This window comes from Manis pentadactyla, chromosome 13 (assembly GCF_030020395.1).
Source record: "Manis pentadactyla isolate mManPen7 chromosome 13, mManPen7.hap1, whole genome shotgun sequence".
Taxonomy (NCBI): domain Eukaryota; kingdom Metazoa; phylum Chordata; class Mammalia; order Pholidota; family Manidae; genus Manis; species Manis pentadactyla.
The window spans coordinates 20,002,272-20,015,247 of record NC_080031.1 but is presented as its reverse complement, the minus strand read 5'-3'; the positions used below and the strand labels follow the sequence as shown (position 1 = coordinate 20,015,247).

The following is a 12,976-nucleotide window of genomic DNA, read 5'->3' as shown; positions in this document are numbered from 1 at the left end:
AGCCTTCTTCCACCTTAATTCAGGAGGTCAAGGGGCAGAAGGATCTACCTGCTTACTCTGATCTGGCCGTAAATGGCTTGCATTTGGGGGCACCAGTGAGAAAGGCACAGCCCTGTCAGGCAGCAGACAGCACCCTGGGCAAACTAGTGGGTCCTCCATCCCACAGTCCCCACTGACCACAAGGCCTCAGGAGTGAATCAGCCCATTAGACAGAATTCCCAGAGCACTTAACTACCACACCACACACTGTGGGGGCAAGAAGGAATTTAAGTAGAATCTGAGTTCTCAAGACTACATGGACAGGCAGCTGGAAAACCATCCCACTCACGTGAATACATACACAACACCGGGAACCACATACAAAGCACAGAGAGGATGGTTCAGAAAGCCAGCCAGGGGACGCAGAGGCCACAGTGAGCCGAGGCGGTCAAGGGGAGGTGTCCCGGGAGACAGCGAGGGGGCTGCTTGCTGGTAACGATGGTCTGGCAGGCACCCCTGTGGGCGGAAGGAGGGGCATGTGCAGAGGTCAGGCACAGGTGTTGCATGTCAAAAGGGTGACTGCAGACCCCTCCGCCTAGGACAGCAGACTCATTTGAGCGAAGCACAGGAGGCCAGCTTAGAGCAAGACAAACAAGAAACCAGCTGGTCTGCCTGCCAACCCGTGCCATCCTCTTCCAACATGGCAAACTCACAATGCCACCATTCCACCTCCAAACCAACCACTCCAGAGCACGCACTGTGTCCAAGCGCTGTCTCTGCACTTTTCAGGTCCCATGTTACTTTTTCAAAGCAACAACCCCTATGAACTGGACATCATTTTATAAATGAGAAAACTGAGGCCCAGTAAGGATAAGTGAGTGGACTGAGGTTGCACAGCCAGCAAGTGTTGGAGCTGGGTTTTGAACTGAGAGAGTCTAGCTCCAGAGCACACCGAGTTGCTTTTATTCCCAGTGCCTTTATTTTCTTCAGAAGTGTTGTCTTTTTAGTCGACACTGTGCCTGACAACTACATCAATGGAGCCTTAACATAAACAACCACCCATAGCCAGACCCCCGCAGATCAAAACTGCAGGTCCTGGTTCCTGGAGCCTTGGAGTCCCTACCACTGGGTTTGTGTGCTGGCTCCCACATGGTCGGTTCACAGCAGCCGCTGAAGCCTGTCCACTCTGCCTGCTGGAACACCTCCCTAGGACCCCCAGGCCTCCCCCCTCCAGCAATGAAAAGATTAATACCTAACACCCCACATTTTTAACTGCTATGATACTTTACCTCTTGCAAACAAGTGCTGTTGGTGTCCAGAGAGGGTGATTACTTATCCCTCTTGAGTAAAATAAGCAGAAGCGAACCTCAGGCTCTGGGGGTACCCATAGAAAATGGGTCTAGGTGTTGTCAGAGCAAGCAGTGGCTGTGATGAGACCTGGGAGAGGACACCTTCTGAAGGGCCAGCTCAGCCCTGCACATTTCCAGGTGTGTGCTGCCTCCCACCACAAGATGACCATCAGGGACCCTGTAAATGTGGGACCTTTGGGGCTGGTGACAATTTTGATGGGCGGCACTAAAAGAATCTGTTAAGATGGTTAAGATTTAACATGAATGACTGCCTAAATGCTTCTTTTTATGTGTGTATCATCAAAGCAGAGCCTTGGGATGATTAATCTGCCTGCAGTCTGCAGGGAGCCCAGGCAAGGATTATTACCTGCCCAGAGGTATGGCCAGAGGGGCCCTGACAGAAAGGATGTGGGCAGCAGGTGAGAAGGAGCAGCGACAAGGCAAGGAGACGGGATGGCCTGGAATCCTGAATGGGGGTGGAGGTGGGGAATGGACCAAAGAATAAAGGGGAGCCTCAGTCAAAGGGCTCAGCACTGCCTCAGAGCCTGTCCACCCCCGGATGCCTTTCCCAGCCAGATCCCTGTTAGGGTAGAGGAAGGGTCAGGGCTCATACAGTAAGCTGGGCTCAGGAATCGGCCCGGCACACCCAGACAGGAATGGGATGTGTGTTCCATTTGGATACCCCAGAATCTTACCTCACACAAAGTGGACATTATGTCATCCATTTCTCTCTCTACAATGGTGGATTTGACAGAAAGAGGAACTGTATGGGCTGAGAAACCTACTTCCCATCCCACCAATTCCCATCGGCTTGCCCCTCACGGAATCCGAGCATCTTATCTGCCTCTGCTGCTTTCTCCCATCACCCGGGACTGTCGCCTGCCCTCTGTCCTCATCCCTCCAGCGCCGGATCCTTCTCTGTGTGGCCCTGGGCTCTTTCACCACCACTCCATCGCCCAGCAGAGCTTCCTGCCAGACAGGATGACCCAAACCCACTGCATGAAGGCTGTCCTGATGCCAGGATGGGCTGGGGCCTGTGTGATGGCCTGGGGACTAGGACCACACAGGAGCACCTGTGCCGCCTCACCTGTGCTCATGGCCCAGCACCAACAGTGGAGAGGAAATCCTGGGAGACTTTCTCGAGGCAGAATCTGCTCCCTCACATGGGGCTCTCAGTGGCTATGATGCCTCAGCAACTTTAAAAAGCAATGATCGCTGTGCCAGGCTTCCCTCTGAGAGCTGATGGGACCAAAAGAACAGCTTCACTCAGGGGGAAAAACAAGGGACAGAAACTGTCAGGATGAATAGAGCCAGTCAGAGAGCACAGCTCTGCTGAGCTGTAGATTCTGCGGTCTGGTTTTGTTTTGGCTTTTCTGTTTGCTGAGATGCTTATGAGGCTGCTGCAGGGCACAGACAGCGACTCTCGCTAAGATGCTTTGCAGGAGAAAGGAGGGCAGAGCCTCCAGCTTCCAGAAGAGTCTGCGTAAATCTGGGGGGTGATTTCAGGTCCAGAGCTGAGACTCCTGTATGAACGGGCAAGTCAGGGTAGTAAATAGGGATTACTAATCAGTAACTGGCTCCCACCCCTAGAATTTGTCAGGTATTTGGTAGCTGTTCTGATCCTGCCTCCACTGCTCGCAGTTCATGTGTCACAGGGACCAGTGGGCAGACTGGAAGCAGACCCAGGACCCTTTCCTGCTGCCTGAGGTCCTGGCAGGGTGCAAAGGGCCTGGATGGAGCTGTGCTTCCTGTGGAGATCTTGGTAAAGGCACCTTGCCTTCGACAGCAGAGAGATACTAGTCACAGATGCAGACAGGTGTTGGGTTTAAACCTGGCTGCCTTATTTACCAGCTGCAGGGTCTTATCCTCTAAATAGGAACAGCTCCAGGAGGAAATGCTACCCAAGGCTGAGAGGGAAATGTCTCAGGCATCCATCTACCTCTTTCTGATGGACTTCTATCTGTATTTACTGATATATTAATAATAAAGGTATTGATATATTTACTGCAACTAATACAGCACTTCAGATTCATTAGGCACCTATTATGCGCATAGTACTTTCTAAGCAGTATGCAATAAAAGGCACAACACACCCCACATAGAACCACTAATACACAGAACAGCCCTTGGCTCATTTCTACCCATTCACCCAGCATTTAATCACACTGCCCAGCAGCCCCAGCTCTGAGCTAGGCACTTCGGGAAATGCTAGGATGAGTCAGATATAGTTTCTAGCCTTACAGGAAATACATTCTGGTGGATAAAAATAAATTATGATTCACAAAAAGCCAGAGTGGAAGCTTAGGATTGTAGTGACTTCTGAGCTGGCCCCAGGGGTGTTCAGGAAGAGCTCAACAGATGGGAGAACCTGATGGGAGAAGAACTGCCTTTCCAGTAAAGACAGTGGATCACACATCGGGGAGGGGAGTTGCAAACACAGTAACAAATAACTGGCAAAGGGCACAATGTGATAAATGTCAAATGAGTGTTTCTGACAGTAAATGTCAGACAAGTTAGAGAAAAGTGCCTGTTTGAATTGGGGGGATTGGGAAAATTATGCAGAGAGGCCGGATTTTTACAAGGATCTTACAAAACACCCAGGCTTTGTTTAGCGACTGGAGAAAGGAAGCGCACTCCAAGCAGAGGACAAGGTCAAGGAGAGCCAAATTCAGGACATCTGGAGGCAGGGCCACAGAGCTCAGAGTTTATAGTTGGAAGTGGGCAGTCGTGAAATGTCAGCTCCAAGGGGGCAGCTTGAGAAGAGGAGTGATTTCCCTGTTCCGAAGCAGAAAATCCCAAGCTGCAGAGCAGGACCGTCTCGGGCAAGCTCCACAGCGAGGGATGGCAGGACAGCACTCATCTCCAGGGTGAGCCTGCTGCCCAGGGAAGCCTCCTTGCCCTTCAGAGGCTTACAAAGCACCCCTGCTCCCCCCAACATACACACACAGTCCAGCAGCACTCACCCAGGGGGTGGCTGCTGCTCTTTATTCAGAGAGAGGCTTTTCTATGAAAAACAAAATGAAAACACCAAGGTCTCCTAAACAGTTCATCTTGAAAATACAATTTTCCACTTGCTCTTGGCAGGTGGCGATGTTCTCTTCTTCTTCCCACGGTGCTCTGGACACTTTCTTTTTTTTTTTTTTTTTTTAAATAATTATTTTTTTATTGAAGGGTAGTTGACGCACAGTATTACATTACATTAGTTTCAAGTGTACAACACAGTGGTAGAACATTTATATACATAATTTGAGGTTCCAGCTATCACCCTATCAAGCTGTTACATTATCTTGACTATATTCCTTATGCTATACATTACATCCCGGTTACTTTTTTATTTTACCATTGGAAGTCTGTCCTTTTTTTTTTTTTTTTTTTGTGAGGGCATCTCTCATATTTATTGATCAAATGATTGTTAACGACAATAAAATTCTGTATAGGGGAGTCAATGCTCAATGCACAATCATTAATCCACCCCAAGCCTAATTTTCGTCAGTCTCCAATCTTCTGAGGCATAACAAACAAGTTCTTACATGGAGAACAAATTCTTACATAATGAATAAGTTACATAGTGAACAGTACAAGGGCAGTCATCACAGAAACTTTCGGTTTTGCTCATGCATTATGAACTCTAAACAGTCAGTTCAAATATGAATACTCATTTGGTTTTTATACTTGATTTATGTGTGGATACTACATTTCTCTCTTTATTATTATTATTTTTAATAAAATGCTGAAGTGGTAGGTAGATACAAGATAAAGGTAGAAAACATAGTTTAGTGTTGTAAGAGAGCAAATGTAGATGATCAGGTGTGTGCCTGTAGACTATGTGTTAATCCAAGCTAGACCAGGGCAATAAAACGTCCACGTATGCAGAAGATTTCTCTCAGAACAGGGGGGGTGAGGTTCTAAGCCTCACCTCTGTTGATCCCCAATTTCTCACCTGATGGCCCCCCTGCGACTGTGCCTGTCTTAGGTTGTTCCTCCCTTGAGGAATCTTACCCGTCTCTGGCTAACCAGTCATCTTCCGGGGCCATACAGGGAAATGTGAAGTTGGTAAGTGAGAGAGAAGCCTTATTGTTTGAAAAGGTTAGCTTTTTACATCTTTGCATATTTATGCCCTGTGGCTTCTATGCCCAGCATTTGTCTTGAGGTATCTTTACCACTTGGAAGAATTATGATACTCGATAAATTTGATACGAGGCACGAATTCTATTTAAGGGTTGTAATTAGGAAGGAAGAAGAAAAGCTGTAGAAGTAGCAGGCGGAAGAAAACATGGGAAGATTGATTATTTCTTTGACATATCTTCTTGTAGAGTAACTTCAGCATGAATAGGTTTTAAGCTACTACTTAAATTGCGCACACACATTAACATAATAGGAGTATAGTTACATAACCAAAGCATACCTGTAATTACCAGCCATCTCCAGTGAAACCAAGAAAACCAGTTAGGCACCTTAGGCATTTGTGAAAACTTATCTATGACATGGTGGATATTGTCCAACTGAACTTGAACAGTCTGAGAGAAATCAGACAAATTAAAACAACCCATTCCTGGGGACTGTTCACATGCCATATGTTCTTTTAACAGTAAATAGTCTGTAGTTGTAAGACTTTGGAGCGCTACAATTTGCACTTCTCCAAATTCTTGGTTGAGTTCCAACAGTATAGATCCAGTCTAATTTGTTGTTTTACTGTATGCACAGGCCAGCTTAGATATCTCCTTCCTCATTCCCATGGCAAGTCCAGGAACGGGTGGGATGAGTGCATCTACAGCTGTAGCAGTGCGTGGATCTTTGTTGGAGTTTTTTGATGATCATCTTCTGGCATGAGTCTTCCAGAGAGTGCTGATGTTGGAAGTTCTTTTTCATATCGTATCTTAGTTCATTTTTGGGGTAGCCCAATTAGGCTTTGATCCTCTGTATAAACACAAACAGACCCTTTGCCTACACTTTTATATGCCCTTTATACCCTTGTGTAGAACTCGTTGGAGGTTACCACACAGGAACTGCCCTTTTTTTTTTTTTTCTTTGTTTTTGGTATCACTAATCTACACTTACATGACGAATATTATGCTTACTTGGCTCTCCCCTATACCAGGTCTCCCCTATAAACCCCTTTACAGTCATTGTCCATCAGCATAGCAAAATGTTGTAGAATCACTACTTGCCTTCTCTGTGCTGTACAGCCCTCCCTTTTCTCCTACCCCCCCTTGCATGTTAATCTTAATACCCCCCTACTTCTCCCCCCCTTATCCCTCCCTACCCACCCATCTTCCCCAGTCCCTTTCCCTTTGGTACCTGTTAGTCCATTCTTGAGTTCTGTGATTCTGCTGCTGTTTTGTTCCTTCAGTTTTTCCTTTGTTCTTATATTCCACAGATAAGTGAAATCATTTGGTATTTGTCTTTCTCCGCTTGGCTTGTTTCACTGACCATAATACCCTCCAGCTCCATCCATGTTGCTGCAAATGATTGGATTTGCCCTTTTCTTATGGCTGAGTAGTATTCCATTGTGTATATGTACCACATCTTCTTTATCCATTCATCTATTGATGGACATTTAGGTTGCTTCCAATTCTTGGCTATTGTAAATAGTGCTGCAATAAACATAGGGGTGCATCTGTCTTTCTCAAACTTGATTGCTGCGTTCTTAGGGTAAATTCCTAGGAGTGCAATTCCTGGGTCAAATGGTAAGTCTGTTTTGAGCATTTTGATGTACCTCCATACTGCTTTCCACAATGGTTGAACTAACTTACATTCCCACCAGCAGTGTAGGAGGGTTCCCCTTTCTCCACAGCCTCGCCAACATTTGTTGTTCTCTGTCTTTTGGATGGCAGCCATCCTTACTGGTGTGAGGTGATACCTCATTGTAGTTTTAATTTGCATTTCTCTGATAATTAGCGATGTGGAACATCTTTTCATGTGTCTGTTGGCCATCTGTATTTCTTTTTTGGAGAACTGTGTGTTCAGTTCCTCTGCCCATTTTTTAATTGGGTTATTTGTTTTTTGTTTGTTGAGGCGTGTGAGCTCCTTATATATTCTGGACGTCAAGCCTTTATCGGATGTGTCATTTTCAAATATATTCTCCCATACTGTAGGGATCCTTCTTGTTCTATTGATGGTGTCTTTTGCTGTACAGAAGCTTTTCAGCTTAATATAGTCCCACTTACTCATTTTTGCTGTTGTTTTCCTTGCCCGGGGAGATATGTTCAAGAAGAGGTCACTCATGTTTATGTCTAAGAGGTTTTTGCCTATGTTTTCTTCCAAGAGTTTAATGGTTTCATGGCTTACATTCAGGTCTTTGATCCATTTTGAGTTTACTTTTGTATATGGGGTTAGACAATGGTCCAGTTTCATTCTCCTACATGTAGCTGTCCAGTTTTGCCAGCACCACCTGTTGAAGAGACTGTCATTTCGCCATTGTATGTCCATGGCTCCTTTATCAAATATTAATTGACCATATATGTCTGGGTTAATGTCTTGGACACTTTCTTAAGAAGATATGCCTCTTCTCTTGAAGGCTTGGAGCCCAGGTGACTACGCCTCTGCTTTGTGCTATGTAGCAACTGCCCTGCCCAGTGGCCCAGCCAGACGACTCTCCAGTATTTACCTGGGGACACCCGGGAAGAGAAAACTGTGCTTGAACAAATCAGTTGCCTGACTTCCACAGAAAGGAATCACGCAGGAAATAAAGATCACATATAATTCCATGAGCCTCTGCTAACATTTTAGTACTATATTTCTTCCTGGTATGTTTTTACAGATTTCTGTACCATTGGTGTCATGTTACATGTATTGTGTATCCTACCTTTTTCCTAAGCACTTCCTGATACCTGTTTGTAGCAGGATTCTCCTCTGACCCCTCGAGCTGGCTAACTCTTACTCATTCTTGGTGTCCCAGCTTAGATGACATTTCTTCTAGGAAGATTTCTCTGACTACTCATATTTTCAGTAACAGCCTCTCCTATGGGCTACCTTAGTCCTATACCAAAGTCCTTATCAGCAGTAATAGAATTTCCTGGTTATGTAAGGGCCATGAGGCCGGGGAATGTGTCTCTCTTAACAATTGTATCCTCTATACCTACCATAGTCCCAGGCACATATTAAGTATTCCACAAATACTTGTTGGATGGATGGATGTCATTCTTTATAGACATCACATTTAAAGGTCACATCATATTTTAGTGTAAGGACATACCATAATTATACCATGGTTGTACACCATAGTAGAACAATCCTCTATTTTCTTATTTTCCAGTTTTATTGAGCTATAATTGACATATAGCATTGTACTAGTTTTAGGTATACAACCTAGTGATTTTATATACATATATATATGTTGCAAAATAATTGCCACAAGAAGTTTAGTCAGCATCCATCACCTCACAGTTACAATTTTTTCTTTTAATGATAAACAATTCTTAATTGTTTTACTCATTTGTTTCTTTTCTCTCCAGTAAACAGAGTGTTCCACAAATTGCAGGAACTGTGTACATTCTAGTCACCAACATATCCCCAATATTGAATATGGTGTTTAGAACATAGCAGGCTTGATATTTAAGGAATAAGTGATTTAAAGAGGGAATTAATATTTGGGTTGTGATTCTAATAAGTAACACTAGAATGAACATCCTTGTGCATGAATCTCAAACAGAAAGGATAAATATTTAATCAAATGGTTTGAACATATATAAAGGCCTCTCATACATGTGCTCACACTGCTGTAGATTAAGGTCCTGCCATCAGTGACCAGCATATGAGAAAGCTGCTAATATGTCCTCAGTTCTTGAAACACATCAAAAGCATATCTTTCAAATCTTTGTTGATTTAGTAGGTGAAAATAGGAACTCATTTTCACTAATTTGCACTTATTTGATTCTAGGAAGAATTAACCTTTTTAATATGTTTCTTAGACCTTGGTATTTCAACCTGCCCACTTATGATCTTTATTTTTTATGGGGTTTTAATACTTTTCTTCCCAATATAGGCCTTCGCTCTTCAGATAATTTATTCTCTGTTTTTGATAGCTGTGACTTTTTCCATTACATTTTCCTTTTCTCTATAGAACACTTCTGATGTACAGAATTTTCAAAAATAATAAAATTCTTGTTATTTCTTTTATTACTTTTATGTCTAAAATATGCTTTTTATTTCAAAGTATGCACAGACTTACATTTTCTTCTAATTTCAATTTCCCATTAACATATATCCCTTTTGACATATGGTATAAAGTGAAGTTCTAAAAAGCTTATTTTTCCCAAAGAACAAGTCATTTTTCCCCATAGTGGCTGATTGCTTACCCCCTGCTGAGATGCCAGACCTCCTACACTCTATCAGGACTCTTATCTGGGTTACCCTGCAGTATATAAATCCCTCTCCTCCTTGGCTACTATACTGCCTTGGTTAGTAATGATTTTTGATATGTTCTAACATATGGTAAAACACACCTCCCTATCATAATTCAACTCATCTGTTCTCATTCTTAGCTATTTTATTAGCTCTGTATTTGGTGTGGGTGGGGCATGTTGGCAGGCAGTGGGCTGTGCAGGATCCAGTGAGCACTCACCCTTTCCGGTAGGTCTCCCCCAGAAGTAGAGGTCACAGGGCAGGGCCTGGCCCCTGCCAGCAAAGAGCTGCCAGCAGAGGATCCATACAGCAATCATGCAGCTAATCTAGAGCCCAAATGAACATTTTGATCTGAAATAATTTGGTACCTTGGGTCAAAATAAAGATAAGAAATAGAATATACAAAATAGCAACATCATGGCATAATTAAAAAAAAAAGCACCTGTAAGCATGAACCCTGATCTCAGCTCTGCCGCTTCCCAGCGGTGTGATCAGGGATACCACGTCTCCTCTCTGGCTGCCCTATCTGCATCCGTGAATAGGTTGTATTAGATAGTCCTGAAATTCCTTTAGTTCTCTGAGTTTCTACCAGCCAAATCTACAGCTATTGTGCCTACATTTGCTTACTGATTAGCAAAATTTGGAAGATCTCACTCATTGGCCCTTAACTCTAATTATATGACATGTAATTTATCTTCAGCATTCCTGTCAATGACCTTTAGGGTCAAGCCTAAGACACCTACAGGACACTGGAGCATACTCCTAGGACCCCTGTCCCGATGCTGAAGCCAGGAGTCAGAGGGCCCCCACACTGCCCCCTGGTCTTTGGGATCAAGGCTGATGACAATGGTCCGGCCAGCCTCTTTCCCTCAATGACCAGTCAAATGGAACCAGCATGGGAGACACAGTAAAGCCACAGGGTTCAGGAGGGTCTGGGAAGGGCAGGCACAGGGACGGCGTATCACTGAAGGGTGCAGTAGGCTGAAAATGCCCAGTGCTGCGGACCCTGCAGGCAGGCTGCCAGTCTCAGGGTAAGTCCCCTTACTGCTGCATGGACTGCGGTCAGCTGTGCGGTGACTTCTGGTGATACCTAGAAGGGGCCATTGTCCAGGTTCTTGTTGTTGCAGAAATTAGTTCTAATTCTGAAACATCCACAAACCCAAACAAATAAGGCTCTGCCTTATTGGGGACCCCAACTGTGATTCTGGCTAAAATGAAGGAAATAGCTGAGTCCCCCGCAAAGCTCCTTCATGCAGACTTAAGGGAGTTACACTGTGCCTGAACCCACAGAGGAGAGACTGGGAAGGGACCCAGCTTATCCCAGAGCCAGAAGTGTCAGGAATATCATGGAAAGAAGAAAGATACAATGAAATGAAGCCTGAAACTAAATTCCAGCTCACCACTCAGCAGCTGAGCAACTTAGGGCACATTGTTTAACCCCTCTGGGCCCCAGTCTTCACCTATAAAGTAGGAATTATTAGTAAAATGGGTTCATATAGATAATGTCTCCATAGGAGAGGCAATCAATAAATATTATTTTCTTCCTTTCCTCTTCCCAACCCAGGAGCAGAGATAAACTAGAAAGAGATACTGTCAAAAAAACAATTCAAATCCTGGCTCCCCACCTGTTAACAGTGGAAGTTGGATCTTCTCTTGAATGTCCCCCTTCTCAGCAGTGAAGGGGAATGATAATGCTCACAGCAGACAAGAGAGCAGTAGACAGATGTGAACATTCTTTATCCATTGAAAAGTGCCATGAAAAGGCAAGATAAGACCCCAGTTTTTAAAAAATGGAGGAGGGCGCTTCTCTACAGATCCAGCGGTGCGTGCAGACGCCATGTGGCTGCTTGAGGGGTGGCTTCATCCTAATGAGCACCCAGTTCCTGTCCTTAGAGCCAGTCCCGCAGGAGGCCTGGGTCCGGGAGGGAGGGCGCCCCCTGCTGCAGGAGCTAATGATGACGTGATAACCTTCCCCGGGGGTGTCCTCCATCGCTGGGCAGCTAGCGATGAGCTACTTTGTGGCTCGGCTATGCCTCTCTCAGCGGGGCAGCGGCCTCTGTGCAGGAGCCCCGGGGACTCTCCAACAGTGGTTTTCCTTCACTGCAATGTTAGTTTTCAAGAAAATAGGATCAGGGGGCTCAGATACACTCCCTGATGCTGAGAAAGGTTAAGTGGGGCTGATATGTCCCTTGTGCTCTGGGCTCTGCGGTCCTCCCTGTAGGATACCTTCTCTCACTCCCTCTCCTGAGGGCCTTCTTCAAGATGCAGTTTGAGGTGCCCAGAACGCCCCCAGAACTCACCACACCATACTGCTTACATGTCCCCTCCCCCAGGAGCATGACCAAGCGGACCGCACCTCCTCGCTGTGTGTGTCTCCAGCGCCTGCTCATAACGGGCACTCGATACAGGACAGACCTAGACGCGCCTCCCCCCAAGGTCACGTGCTGAGGGCCCAGAGCAGCCGGGGGCGAGCAGGGCAGTGTGGGGCTGGGGCTTGGCACACTGAGAAGGGCAGGGGAAGAGAACTGTCAGGAAACGGGGGACTTTGGCAGAGGGCCACCCCTGATTCGGGAAAGGCATCCCACAGTGGGGTCAGAGGCCCCATTTTTGCCAGGAGCCTCCTCAATTTTGAGGTCTTCTATCTACAGCAACCGTATTTTCGAACCAAAATCTGAAAAATGGGGATAAGAACTAAATCACACATGGCAGCCCATTCAAGGACTCCATTTACTGAAATGAACACAATCATGAGAAATCAACAGCAGAGGTCCGGCTTCTTGGTGGAGGCATCCGTGCTCCCCGCTGGGCTGTGAGGAAGCCCCCCAAGCCAAGCTCCAGAAGCACATTGCAGGTTACTGTGCCGCAGCTAGTTCTGCGTCCTGGGCAACCTGGGGCAGTGGGGTGGGGCAGGAAGGGCTGTAGACTCACCTACCCAGTGCCTCGGGTCTCTGCAGAGAGCAGATGTTTCCTCAGAGCCCATCTTGGCCAGGCATATGATTTTGAGCCACTAAGGGACAGAGAATGAACCAGGAGACCTGGGCCCTACTCCAAGCTCTCGGATGCTGTGTGATCTCAGGCAAATATCCTGGAACCTTAGTCTCCATACCCACAAAATGGGTGTATGGGACAATCCATGGTTTTTCTGAGGCTCCCGGGAGCTCCCTGATGTACTTGGGAAGCCAGGAAGAGGTGATCCAACCACTGCCCCCACCCCAGCCTGCCTCACCCCCAACCCCAGGGCTTAACCCCCCTGAAGCAGGAACAGCAATTCTTTTACCTGTTGTAAACACTGGAGTTTATTATTG

The 12,976-nt window shown here is 45.8% G+C and overlaps 1 long non-coding RNA gene across 1 annotated transcript; it reads right to left on the bottom strand.

The window, feature by feature from the left end:
- Positions 1 to 7,812: 7,812 nt before the first annotated feature.
- Positions 7,813 to 12,043, bottom strand: LOC118909254 (uncharacterized). The gene is made up of 3 exons (XR_008993254.1): positions 11,972 to 12,043; positions 11,072 to 11,131; positions 7,813 to 7,935 (listed from the first exon to the last, which is right to left on the bottom strand). It is a non-coding gene; the product is annotated as an uncharacterized LOC118909254 (long non-coding RNA).
- Between the last annotated feature and the right edge of the window lie 933 nt (positions 12,044 to 12,976).